Source organism: Scyliorhinus torazame, chromosome 17 (genome assembly GCF_047496885.1).
Source record: "Scyliorhinus torazame isolate Kashiwa2021f chromosome 17, sScyTor2.1, whole genome shotgun sequence".
NCBI lineage: Eukaryota > Metazoa > Chordata > Chondrichthyes > Carcharhiniformes > Scyliorhinidae > Scyliorhinus > Scyliorhinus torazame.
The window spans coordinates 167221191-167235192 of NC_092723.1; the positions used below are offsets into that span (position 1 = coordinate 167221191).

Genomic DNA, 14002 nt, shown 5'->3' on the forward strand with positions numbered 1-14002 from the left:
CCTCTAATTGAGTCCTCTCACTTTCCTTACTCCACCATTGCCGATTGTGCCTTCAACCACCTAGATCCTGGGTGCAATTCCCTTTCTGAACCCCTCTGCCTCTCCGCTATTCTTTAGCCTTTAAGACACTTACTAAAACCTTGATTCTTGACTAAACTTTGGTCGTCTAAATCTTTATGTGGCTCAGTGTTAAATTTTGGCTGGTAACCCTCCTGTGAGGCCTTTGGCGCTTTGCTCTGTTAAAGGTGCTGGATGAATGCAAGTTGTTGTTGGACAAGTAAAAAAGCAATGGCAGAATAGTCCACAGATTGGAGAGGGGACCCAAGGCAATGGGCAGAATTCTCCAGCCCGCGGCACGTTTTCCAGCGGCAGAGGCGGCTTGCCAATGGCTGCCGGCAGGGTCTCCCTGTCCCGCCAATGTCTACGGCTTTTTGGATGGCTCGCCCATCCTGCCGACAGGGAACTGTGGTGATGTGCATCACTGTAAATACACAAGGGGTTAATGTAAATGCATGTAGGCTAGCTAGACACTAGAGGGAGCAACAGAGACATCTCACACACACATTCAACCAATAGATCAGTTAGATAGGACACGCCCAATGGACATTCATGATATACACAGAGGTGACACGACCACAGGAGGGCTTTACACCAACCCATATATAAAGGACACCACACACATGATCTGCCTCTTTCCAGTGGAGACAGTCAGTGAGTACAGACACAGGGTTGATTCAATATCACTCCCACCACGTGGATTGCAGCAACTGGTTAGTCAGTCTGGGTAGCTATAGTAGGATTAGCAGTAGTGTCGAACCCGAGTAATAGAAGTGTAAATAGTTTAATAAACGTCTGAACCTTCCTTTGTCAAGTGCACCACAAGGAAGCTGCTTATGCTACACCTAGAGCATAACAAGACATAGTACCAGCAGTGAACTGTTTCAATCCATATAGCCATACCTCAGCATACAGTGACAACCAGCAACGATACCCAGGCAAGATGTTCGAGATCCCAGTTCCGCAGCAGTTCCAGTGCCACGGCGATCTCCGCGAAAACTGGCGGGCATTCCGGCAAAGGTTTGAAATCTTCCTGGTAGGAGCCGACCTACAAGATGTGGCCGATACTGAAAAGACAGAGCTTCTGCTCACCGTCGCTGGTGCCAGAGCAGAAGAAATCTTTAAAAAATTCAACTTCTCCACAGGAGCAACTTCCAGGCAGTCCTGGACAAATTCGCCAAATACTGTGAGGAAAACATACTCCAACCAGCAAGAAAAGGTAAGAGAAGTGCCAGTACTCACCACGAGGCCGAGATCCCAGAGCAGAGAACAATTTTGATCGGCGGCCATCTTTCTAAAGGGGCTGCACATACGCAGTTGCGCGAGAAACGCACAGAACGAGAAGGTCCCTTTGCGCATGTGCAAACGATTCTTACGTATGATGTCACATGCGTCATGACATCAGAGGCCCCGGACCATGCCCATTTAAAGGGGAAACGTCCCAAATCAAAGAAAAAATCTTTTAAAGCCGTAAAACAACCTTCTTTCACCTGGAATGACAGCACAATGCCTCAAATTGAACCAGGAAATGAAATTAACCTACGAAGAACCCTGCAACAAGCAGTTACCTATGCCCAAATCGATGATTCCGACCTTGAATACTTCGAAACCGACCTTTACATTTTCTCTGGATCTCACGAGCCCAATGCCAGCTCTGACGCAAACAGTGATAATATGGTCCTAGAAGACTACGACTCGGACGAAGGTTTGTTCATTAGAAATGGCGACCCCCGTATTGAATCCAACGCAGACGCGGATTCATTCTTCGCATTTGAGGATCTTCAGCCCAGCATCTACGACATCCCGACTCATGAGTGCAGGATTATGCTGCTGCCTGAAACCAAGAGACAGAGAGCGGTACTAGCCCACAGATAGCGGCCTGCTGCCACACAGAGCGTGGTCCACGCACCGCTTAGGTTTCCCGACTCTATGAAAGAAGACATGCAAGACTCCACACCGCAGTCCTTGCATGAACAAGAAGTGACTACAGTGTCACAAGCCTCCACAGCGAGCTCGTGGACAGACTCCACGATAGAAGAAACGCAAGACTCCAGAGCGCAGTCCTTGCACACACAAGACGTGACTCCAGTGTCACAAGCCTCCGCAGCGAGCTCGTGGACAGCCTCCACGATAGAAGCAACGCAAGACTCCGACGCGCAGTCCTTGCAGGAACAAGACCATGAGGGTCTAGCAACCTCCTCTGACCAACTAGCGGCAGATGATGCAAGTCTGCCATGCTCAAGTAAACAGCAAGAATACTATGACAGCCTACCATGCTCCAGTGCACAGCAGGACGACCATGACGGTCTATCATGCTACAGTGAAGACCAAAGCGACGATTACAGTCCAAGCCCAAATGAAGGACAACAACAAGACAATGACAGTCCACCCACATTGTTTGCGCCACCAGATGAAGACTCTGACAATTTACCTAACCCAAGAGAACAACAAGCAGCTACTGAGGCTCTACCCACGGTATGTGAGACGAGTGACGACACCATCCCACTTCCCATGCAAGATGTGCAAAGTGACAGACCTCAGCTAGTGTGTACAGAGGCACTGGACGATCACTGTGAGACCACTGGTGACTCCGGTAACACCACGATACTTCCACCCTCATTCGCTCAAACCTCTCCACAAGTCAATGCATTCCTGCATGTTCTGACTCCAGACGTGCAGCTTCGAGAAATCTCAGCTGACTCCAGTGAACCTGCTAAGATTCCGGACGGGGAGCATCAACAAACCAACACTGACTCAGTTAAAACAGACCAGACTCCAGATGGGGAGCAACCAAATGCCGACTCTGATTCACGTAAGCTGGACTTTACTCCAGACAGGGAGTGCTGCAACCTCACTGATGGCACACTCAGGGTGACAGCAGATGCCACAACGACAGGAGATGGATCACTTAACAATTACACTGGGTCAGTAATACAAGCAGCGGCTACAGTCCAAGAGGAATACACCAATATTCACCATAGCTACATCCACACATTTTTTCCACACCAGCAGTTCAGCCAATGACAGCTCATGCTGGGCAAACCCAGTATTCAGATATGCAGCAGCCAGCAGTCTATGCTGCATATTCTCAAACAGGCCAGCACTACGGATTGCCCACTAATGGAATCAAGACAGAAGGAGGACTATCGCAAGCGCAATCTGCACTACAGACTGGATGCCTTAGTTACAGCCCAGGATTTGCTGCACCCCAGCCTGGCTAGACGGCAAATTCCTATCTGATGCAAGGTTCTAGTTTCACACCATCACCAGGTATTTATGCGAGCAGCAATTTTGTTTCCAATTCGACAAGCTTCAACGGTTCTCAGCAGAATCACCCTTCCTGCACAGCATGTGGCCAGAACCAGTATGTACAGTCTTATCCAACTTCAACATATGGCACATCCATGACCTCGAATGATACTGTGGTACCTCTTCAACGTCAACACCTTATCAGCTACAAGATGCCATCCGACAGCACCATCACAAACATCAAAAAAGAAAGGTACTCCAACTCAGACAGCAAAGTGATTTGATCACTTCTTGGTTCCTGTGGCACAGGGACGTTGATGGCGTTCATAACCAAGAGAGACATTTGACCATGATGATTGATGGTTTTTGGACTCACATGAATGATTTGGACTTGTTGTTTAATCACTGTTCCCATGACTTGTATATACCTTAACTTATCTACCTGTTTTTGTGTTCAATTTTCTTAAAGTGTACAGAAAATATGTAACATATAAAAAGGGGGGGAATGTGGTGATGTGCATCACTGTAAATACATGTAGGCTAGCATGTAAATACATATACACTAGAGGGAGCACCAGAAACATCACACACACTCGACCAATAGATCAATTAGATAGGACACGCCCAATGGACATTCACGATACACACAGAGGTGACACGACCACAGGAGGGCATTACATCAACCCATATATAAAGGACAACACACACATGATCTGCCTCTTTCCAGTGGAGACAGTCAGTGAGTACAGACACAGGGTTGATTCAATATCACACCCACCACGTGGATTGCAGCAACTGGTTAGTCAGTCTGGGTAGCTATAGTAGGATTAGCAGTAGTGTCGAACCCGAGTAATAGAAGTGTAAATAGTTTAATCAACGTGTTGAAGTTATCTCCACGTCTGAACCTTCCTTTGTCAAGTGCACCACAAGGAAGCTGCTTATGCTACACCTAGAGCATAACAAGACAGGAACCTGCCGCGGAGGTGAAGTGGGTTGGGCGGGGGGGGGGGGGGGGGGGGGGGGGTGGAGAGAGTCACCTTCGGTGGTAATGGAAGATCCCGCCAGGGGAAAGGGGCAGAAAATGCTTCTTTCAGTGCCGTATTTAATTGGAGAAAGTTTCTGTTCCTCCAGGACTGGATGTTGGGTAATGAATCAGATCGTTTCCAAAAACAATGTATGATGCCAGAATGCGTGTGAAAACTAACGCTCTCTTTTTGGACATTGTCACCGAGTAGCAGGATGTGGATGAGGAATATGGGGCGCGATTCTCCGACCCCCCCACCGGGTCGGAGAATCGCCGGGGGCTGGCGTGAATCCCGCCCCCGCCGTGTCCCAAATTCTCCGCCACCAGAGATTCGGCGGGGGCGGGAATCGTGCCGCGCCGGTCGGCGGGCCCACCCCTGGCGATTCTCCGGCCCGCGATGGGCCGAAGTCCCGCCGCTGTCAACCCTTGCCAGCCGGCGTGGATTAGACCTCCTTTACAACGGTGGGACAAGGCGGCGCGGGCAGGCTCTGGGGTCCTGGGGGGGTCGTGGGGCGATCTGGCCCCGGGGGGTGCCCCCACGGTGGCCTGGCCTGCGATCAAGGCCCACCGATCCGTGGGCGGGCCTGTGCCGTGGGGGCACTCTTTTTCTTCCGCCTTCGCCATGGTCTTCACTATGGCGGAGGCGGAAGAGACCCCCTCCCCTGCGCATGCGCGGGGATGCCGTGTGCGTCCGCTGATGCTCCCGCGCATGCGTCGCCCGGCGAAGTCCTTTCGGCGCCGGCTGGCGTGGCGCCAAAGTCCTTTCCCGCCAGCCGGCGAAGCGGAAACTGCTCCGGCGCGGGCCTAGCCCCTCAAGGTGAGGGCTTGGCCCCTAAAGGTGCGGATCTCCGCACCTTTGGGGTGGCCCGACGCCGGACTGATCCGCGCCATTTTTGGCGCCGGGTAGCGGACATTGCGCCGATTGAGGAGAATCCCGCCCCTGGTACGGGATTAGGAAGAGAAACCATTACAAGTGATACTCTGGAAATGATTAGGTAAATAGGAGTGGAGCAGTCCCACCCAGCTGGACAATAATGGGGAGCGTTGGGCGAGCATGATGTGGTCAACCATGTCAAAAGGAAACAGACAGCTTCAAAGAAAATCAAGGATGGCTGAGTTTCCTGTTGTCACAGTCACATCAGATTGGCATTTGTGACTTTGATAACAGTTCATTTTGGTGCTGTTTGACCCAAAACTGAGCCACTGTGGGCTAATAGTTGGTCCTGGGGTTCTGGAACATGGAGCTGAAAAAGGGCGGAGGTGGGTATAGAGGCAGGCGGACCCGACCATTTGCACTGCTGGCTGGCATGCAGTTTTGTGGCACCAGCCTGCCGTGGGCTGGTCGGAGCAGCAATGTGGGTACCAAAAAGTGGCGGGTAGCCAATTAAGGACAGTTAGTGGGGTGTTAGAACAAATTTGTCAGTGGCTGGCTTGAATTGTTCAATGGCCTGCAGGCCCCCAGAGGACAGGGAAACAAGCCAGTTGCCTGGAAGCTACTCCCTGACAGCCACAACGGCAGTCCGGCTGCTGGGGCCATTTTTAAATTAAAAACTTTTATAAGTTGCAAAGAGAATGGAGGTGCTCTCTCTCTCTCTGTCTCTTACGCTCTCTTGCTCTCCCTGATCTGCAGGCTGCTGCTCTAAGCTGGTGAGGGATGGGGGGTGGGGGGACCTCATATTGGCTAATTTGTGGAAAATCACTGCCACATGGTATGGAGTCATGACCCAACATTTAACCCCAGTGCTGGGGTCTCAACCCAAAGCCCTATCCATGGGGTCTTGAGCACCAGATATTCTCAGAGGAGGGGGAGAATGCAAATTCCTGTGTCCATTGTATCCATTGCATCTTGTGCATGTGCAGTTTGTTTGCAAGACAGCAGTGTCATAATATGCACCAGTATATCATGGTGCAGACACACACTGATGGACACACAGTGGGACCAATCAACATACACAACACCGCAGCCAATCACCAGTGAGAGCACACACACTATAAAGACAGGGAACATTAGAGTTCCCGCTCATTTGAGTAGCAGCTAGCTAGGGACACAGAGCTCACAGCCTGCAAGACAGACATTCACCATGTGCTGAGTGCATCAACTGGTTAGGACAAGGCAAAAGTCATTAGTTAAAGCTGGTATCGTATTTACCCACAGTTCAAGTATGTTTAAATAGTTAACCTTTGAATAAAATAGTGTTGCACTACTTCAAGTGTTGGTGACCTGTATGTGATCCAGAACACCCAACACATCATGATACCAGGAGTGGTTGAATACTAGCACTTCTTAGACCTATCTGCAAGTGATCTGCCTTCCGCCAGCATTCCGTCATTCTGCAACATGGACAACATCAGCCCTCCGCCACCGCTCCGCATCGTCGGCAACCTCGGCGCCAACTGGAAGATTTTCAAACAGTGCTTCCAGCTCTACCTCAAAGCCATGGACAGGGAGGGCGCCTCGGATACCATAAAGATTGCTCTTCTCCTCTCCTCGGCCGGGGACCATGCCATCCATATTTTCAACTCTCCCACCTTTGCAGATGACGAAGCCAAGATGAAGTTCAAGACAGTTCTCCTCAAATTTGACACTCACTGCAGCGTAGAGGTGAATGAAAGTTTTGAACGCTGCGTGTTCCAGCAGCGTTTGCAGGGTAAGGACGAACCTTTCCAATCCTTTTTAATGCACGTCCGCATCCTTGCGCAATCTTGCAGCTAAGGGCCCACCTCCGACTCCATGACACGCGACCAGATCGTTTTTGGTGTTCTGTCGGACCCCCTGCGTCAGCATCTCCTCAAAGTAAAGCAACTCACCCTAGCGACCGCCATCGAGACCTGTGTCCTACATGAAAATGCCACCAGTCTGTACTCCCATATACAAGGGCTGAAACGGCGCGGCAAGGTCCCCACGAGGCGGAACGGGCCCAAGTGATTGAACACCTCCAGGACCTCAGCCTGGATGAGGGTGGCCATTTCGCGTGCTTTTCGCAGACTCCCGCACTTGTACGCACCAAACGAGGGGACGGCGACGTGGAGAAACGTAATGCGCAGGCGCACACCACGCAGGACCGCACCGCACATTCGCGGCGGTGCAGCGAACGTGCTGACGTCACGACGTGCGGCAACTGGCTCCGCCCACTTAAAGCGGCAATGCCCCGCAAAATCTCGACAATGCCTACGATGTGGAAGACTTGGCCACTATGCTGCCTGCTGTCGAGCAGCTCAGCCTCCCAATTCATATCGCTTCCGCCAGCCTCGCAGGAATGTTCAGGCAATTCAACCCACGGTCACCGAGTCCGATTCCGACCTCCCACACAGCAGTGACACCGAGGACCCGAAGGCGCCTTTTCGAGTCGGTGTCGTAACGAAAAACAGGCTGTCCCCGAAGCAAAGACACCAGCCGCTGTCGGTATACAGCAACGATCCAGACGATGAGTGGCGTGCCACCCTGACGGTCAACCAGAATTTGTCGCCCACCTCAGAGACTTAATTTGTGAACTTTGCACTAATGGAATCTCTGGTCTGTTCTGTTCTTCCGTTTAATCGTTCAAGTGGTTTGTAGATAGTGTTCATCTTGTTATTTGTGTGACACACTGTTTTTTTCTGCACCAGGCACCTTCCCGTGTAAATAGCTTAGTTTTATGTACATAGACCTGTAAATATTTCGCACACACGTAGTCAGGAACATTCACCACACACTATTTATTGTCACACAGGCACATTTTCTTATATAAAAAGGGGGGATGTCATAATATACACCAGTATATCATGGTGCAGACACACACTGATGGACACACAGTGGGACCAATCAACATACACAACACCGTAGCCAATCACCAGTGAGAGCACACGCACTATAAAGACAGGGGACATCAGAGTTCCCGCTCATTCGAGTAGCAGCTAGCTAGGAGCACAGAGCTCACAGCCTGCAACACAGAGAGTCACCATGTGCTGAGTGCATCAACTGGTTAGGACAAGGCAAAGGTGTTTAGTTAAAGCTGGTATCGTATTTACCCACAGTTCAATGCTGCTTATTTCGCTGGTGCTGCTGCTTCGCAGCCACATTCTGACAGGCTGCCATAATATTAATAAACAACCTGTCATTAACTAAAGCCATTGCACTCAGTATGCAGTGACAGGAGCGAAATCACAAAGGGCTTCTTCACATGAAGTCTTTATGGAAATCTTCCCTTAAATGACCGCAGGTGCTGGGGTCTGAGACCAACAGATCTGCATTGGATAAGGCTATTCAGGGGTATGGAGCAATGGCGGGTAAATGCAGATCTGATTGAGTGGCGAAACTTGCTCGAGGGGCTGAATGGCCCCCTTCTGGTCCTGTGTTCAATCAAACCAGGGAGGGCTTTGAAGCACTTGGCAGCCTCTGTGGAGAGAGAGTTAATCTTTCAGGTTGATGGCTTTTCGTGCTCCCTGTTTGTGTTGCTGACAGCTTAATCAAGTGTTCACAATACCCTTGTGATGAGTCAAAAGTCTGCCAGAGAGCGAGATCGAAGGACATGCACAAATATCTCAGCTATGAGTGCACAATTTTCAAGAGTTCCAAAGTCACGCACATGGGAGAAACCAGCTTCAAACTGAACGCTCCCTATTCATCACAAACTGACAGTGACACACGTTATGAGTAGAATCTAACCAAATGACACTAATCTCACGGTGACCTTTTATTTTTGGTAAGATACACAAGGAAACCTTAAATTCCTGTCGCGGAGGACACTTTAATTAGATTTTTATAAGGCCCTTTTCAACTGCAGAGCAGAGACACAATGAGTTTTTAATCATAGATCATAGAATTTACAGTGCAGAAGGAGGCCATTCGGCCCATCGAGTCTGCACCGGCTCTTGGAAAGAGCACCCTACCCAAGGTCAACACCTCCACCCTATCCCCATAACCCAGTAACCCCACCCAACACTAAGGGCAATTTTGGACACTAAGGGCAATTTATCACGGCCAATCCACCTAACCTGCACACCTTTGGGCTGTGGGAGGAAACCGGAGCACCCGGAGGAAACCCACGCACACACGGGGAGGATGTGCAGACTCCGCACAGACAGTGACCCAAGCCAGAATCGAACCTGGGACCCTGGAGCTGTGAAGCAATTGTGCTATCCACAATGCTACCATGCTGCCCACAGTTTTCTGTGTGTTAATGATGCTTTTGCACATTGCAGTAGAAGGGAAATATACTCCCAGAACACCATATGATTTGAACCATTAGTGCATGGGATGACATTGTGATCTGGTGGCTAATGATCTCCCTAGGGCGGCTGACGGCTAAGGGGAAGTCATCCACATCCAAACTCTTTGCTTTCCGCCTCTGATGAAATGATGAAAGGGAATTAATTCTGCAGTGCTGTCTTTCGTTGATACAATGCTCCTTTCGTTCTCTTTTATTTTAAGGTGATGTCTCAGTTTGTTTCTGGAGCATACCTGTTCTCTTTGCATCTTCTAGTATATTCAATCTTTTGGAAAATGAAGTTTTTTTAAAAAAAATGTTGCGCTGTTGTTGGACACTGAAGAATTATCATTGTCAAATGAGAGATCTCTGGAATCTGGGTTTTCATTTTGCCACTGTGACAACATTTAGGGGTTTGCCTAGGATATTCTATTGGGGATAGCGGTGCTGCTTACTCCAAGGGTGGTCTGAATATCTCCTATTCAGGAGTGCGACTGTGCTGCCCAATATCTAACTACGCAACAGAGTAATCCAGCGATGAGACATCAGGATGTTCTTGTGATCCGAACTGTGCATCTTGAACCTTTCTGAATTTGGATGTAGGAAACACTTGGTTACGTATCTGTACCATTGCACTGCTAATGCCGCAAATGTACTCACTTGACAAGGAGTTCAATTTGACTTGATGTAAAGACACAAAACGAATGAACACGCCATACTTCCTTACATCCATGGTTTGCCGTACTTGGTTAAAATAAAATGATTCCTAGTTATCCTTCCACATTCCCCTTCTAGCTTGGTTAAAGCTTGCCCTCACAACCCTGTTTGAAAATCTAATTAACTATATGCGGTATTTTTAGTACCATTGTTTTCTCTCTGCCAGGAAGTTGGGCGTTGCACCTTAATCCTCCCCATATCTGATGATTGGTCAGCAGGATTATTAATCAATCCTTGCTAGTGCCTCCCTTCTCTTGAAGCTGGCTTTATTGTCAGGCTCAACAGAATGTGCCCTTCCAAGTGGAAGGTGTCTCTCCCCAAAAGTTCTTACAGGGAGCTGCTGGGAAGAGATAATAAACTTCCTATTGATCCTGATTGCCATGGACAATGTGCTCAGTAAGTTTTGTGGTGCAGTTACAGCGTCCCTACCTCTGAGCCAGACATACTTTGTTCAAGTCTCACCCCAGGACTTGATGGTGTTGGAGGCATGTTTGTAACATGGCCAGAGTAACAACCTGTAAATCCTTCTAACAGGAGGTAAGAATGGGAGAGAATCTTGCTCAACCATGAGATAGGAAGAAAATAGGAGTCTCCACCATCAATACTCATAGACACAGACTACACATACTTGCAAAAGTGCACGTTGCCACAGCAATGCCAACTCCTTGGTGGGGGTGGTTGCAGAAGGCTGGATGGCCAGTATGGATCAGGTTGGTGCCAACGGCACAGGATTTGATCCCTACTCTGTCTGGGGTGGATCCGGGACTTGCCTCCTTGCCCTACCTGTGGTAGAGGTTGTGGTGCTGTAGGTCCGCGCTCTCTTTGGGCAGAGAACTGAAGAATCAGAATTCTCTCAATATCTGATTTTTTTCAAGGTGCGAATGTTAAAGCGAGGGCCGCCATCTCTCTTCAGGTCAATATTTGTTTAGTTAATGCACAGGATTTGCGTATCACTATCAAGACCAGTACTTATTGCCCATCCTTGTTTAACTGAGTGACTTTCTATGCCATGTCAGAGGGCAGCTAAGAGTCAAATCACATTGCACTGACTCTGGAGTCACATATATGCCAAATTGGATGAGAGGGGGCATAACTATAAGATTCAGGGTGGGAGATATAGGAGGGATGTCCGAGGCAGGTTCTTTACTCAGAGAGTGGATAGGATGTGGAATGGACTGCCTGCTGTGATAGTGGAGTTGGACACTTTAGGAACCTTCAAGCGGTTATTGGATAGGCACATGGAGCACACCAGAATGACAGGGAGTGGGATAGCTTGATCTTGGTTTCGGACAATGCTCGGCACAACATGGAGGGCCGAAGGGCCTGTTCTGCGCTGTACTGTTCTATGTTCTATGTTAACATTAGTGACTAAGGAGACATGAATGAAGCAGAGGTGTTGGCATGACAATGCAGTAACATTACGGTGACTAGCTTTGTGTTCCAGATTTCTTTCATTACCTGGATTTAAATTGCCCAGGTGTCCTGGTGGGACTTGAACACATGATTCTGGGTCATTAGTCTAGACCAGTGATTGGCAACCTTGGCGAGTGAGTGGGCCGCATGAGTGGCCCTCCATCTTGTCCTTGGGCCACATGAGTGAAATTGGGCATTTGCATCAACCATGACCCCATGAATAAGATTAAATACATTTTATACATACCAAGTATCTCATAACCAGTTACAGATGATGCTTAAATAAACATTCATATATTAATAGAACTGTCGTCAACTTCAAATGGCAAAAAACAATTGTAATATTTACACTTATATTAATGTGTCTTCTGGTTAGATCTGTCCTCCACAAGTTTCCTTCGATTAGGACTCAGCGATGTGCAGACGCTTCGCAAATCAGCAAGCTTGATGATTTTCCTCTTGGTTTTTAAAGCCAGCAAATAAAAAAGAACATCTGCAGATTAGATGATGCATTCTTTCACTAATTCACCATTTGAGAATGGCTTTCCGACACCGCAAGACCTTTCAATCTGATAAGGTCCACAAAATCTAGCTTTTAAAGGTTCACCTACCACTGGTAACAATACTAAAACATTATCTCCACAGGCAAAACTACAAACTTTGGATTTCTTGTCTGCTCCCTGTTTCATCACATTTTGTGCAACTTTTAAATGCTGTCTAGCCAATTCACCTGCTCTATTTAATTGTTCCCTAAAATTTGACACGTAATCCAATAATGTAATTTCCGATTTCTCACTCACCAATTTTTTCTTAATCATTTTAAATGGTCCTCATACCTCATGACCAGAAATTAGTTCAAAAGGACTAAATTTGGTTGACTCATTAGGTGCATCCCTATTTGCAAACAGTACGAATGGAATTCCTTTATCCCGATCCTCTGGATAATCGTGACAATAAGCCCTCAACATTGGGTTTTCACATCAATGGTCTAGGCCACTGTATTATTGTCCAGATGGCTAGAAAGTAGGGCCAGGGGTGGGCTTGGCATTCTGGAAGCTTGCAGAAAGGCAGCCGAAGGGCTTTCTCCATTTAGCTCCGTATAAATCCGATCTTAAGCAAAGTTGAGTCCCAAACAAAAATCAACAACTTGGGATCAACATCAAAAAGCACTTCTGAGGAATATTTTCAAACAGAATTTGACACCATTTTAAGAATGTATTATTTCATGAAATCAGAGTGTCGCTGGCTAGGCCAGCCTGTATTGCCCATCACTAATTGCCTTTGAGAAGGTGGTGGTGACTTGCCTTTTCCGCTGCTGCCCATGTGGTGTAGGTGCACCCCATTGTTGTTAGGGAGGGAGTTCCAAGATTTTGAGCCTGACAGTGAAAAAAACTATGATACAATTCCAAGTTAGGATAGGGTGTGGTGAGGAGGGGTACTTGCGGACGGTCATGTTGCAGTTCGCCTGCTGCCCTTGTCCTTCTCGGTGGTAGAGGTCATGGATTTGTGCTGTCAAAGGAGCCTTGGTGAGTTGCGGCTGAACATCTTGTTGATGGTACACACTGTGCCACTGTTATTCAGTGTGTGAATGCTGAAGGTGGTGCAGAGGGTGTCAATCAAGTGGGCTGCTCTGACCTGCACGGTGTCAACCATCTTGCCGGTTGTTGGAGCTGCACTCATCCAGGCAAGTGGGGAGTATTCCGTCACACTCCTGACTTGTGTCTTGTGAATGGTGGACGGGCTTTGGGGATTCAGAAGGTGGCTAATCTAGTTCAGTTTCTGGTCACCGGTAGCCCTACAGGAAGCTGATAGTGGAGGATTCAGCAATGTCAGTTGTTGAATGTCAAGGAAAGATGGGTGGATTCTCCTTTGCTGGAAATGGTCATCATCTGGCCCTTGTGTTGTGCACATGTTACTCGCAACTTATCAATCCAAGCCTGAATGTTGTCCAGGCCTTGCTACACGTGGAGACGGCATCTGAGGAGTTGCATGAAGAGATGTTGGGAAAGGAAACCAAAGGCATGTTCAGAGGTTTAAAGAATCACCAGGGGAGAGAGAAACAGACCAGTTTAGGGAGAAGATTCTAGAACATAGGGTGGAGCAATTAAAATCAGAGCACAGATATCTCAGGGGCTTTAGGAGGGGTAGGAGGTTACAGAGATAGTGAGGGATGGGGCCATGGAAAGATTGAATCTTAACCAGCCATTCAATCTAAAAATAAAGAATAGCTACAGAAGCGAAAATGTTTGGAAAACGATTGGTCAGCTGTTCTTGTACCAATTACATTGCTATTTTGAGATGAAAGAACAAAGAAAAGTACAGCACAGGAACAGGCCCTTCGGCCCTCCAAGCCTGT

General features: G+C 48.3%; 1 protein-coding gene across 2 annotated transcripts in view; it reads left to right on the forward strand.

The window, feature by feature from the left end:
• The window catches only part of LOC140394383 (ras-related protein Rab-26-like), a 448240-nt gene that overhangs the window by 247773 nt on the left and 186465 nt on the right, over nucleotides 1-14002 (forward strand). The window lies entirely within an intron of this gene.